The following is a 622-nucleotide window of genomic DNA, read 5'->3' as shown; positions in this document are numbered from 1 at the left end:
GTCAGATGAATAAATTAATCAGCAGATTAATAAATTAACATATGCACCGGTAAATGAGTCAATGTATTAGATCAAATGATTAATATACAAATGTATATATTAATCACTCAGTCAAAGGAACGCTCCTACTAACCTGTGACACTGAGGTAAACATTGCGGACTATCTTGGGGTCTGAGTTCACCTGGCACTTGTAGGCACCTGAGTCTCGAGGCTGGCTGTACTGCACCTGAAGCGTCCAGTCATCTGTCTCCTTGCTGTGGATCACCTGTGGGAGAGGGGGGGGACACGTGTTATCATGGAGTTGCGTTCTGGGGAGCTGTCTTGGGTTCATGATAGCACTTTTCTATGTATTCGTTTATCTATTTATCAATATTTTTATGTTTTCTTAATACGTGCTGTAATCATTATTTCCTCACCTACAAATATCTGTGTTATAGACGACATAAATCATAATTTCACACTAAAAATTTCCATCGCCCGTTAGAGATACCAGACAACCTCCCCCCCCCCCACCGATTCCCAAAGGCCTATTCTGCATGACTGACTTGACCTTGCCAGACCGGATAATACATCATCATCTACGGGGAAACGGCGTCGAATCATGACCTCTGCAGCCCCTCT

Source organism: Penaeus monodon, chromosome 21 (genome assembly GCF_015228065.2).
Source record: "Penaeus monodon isolate SGIC_2016 chromosome 21, NSTDA_Pmon_1, whole genome shotgun sequence".
NCBI classification, from domain to species: Eukaryota; Metazoa; Arthropoda; class Malacostraca; order Decapoda; family Penaeidae; genus Penaeus; species Penaeus monodon.
This window is presented reverse-complemented; position numbering follows the sequence as displayed.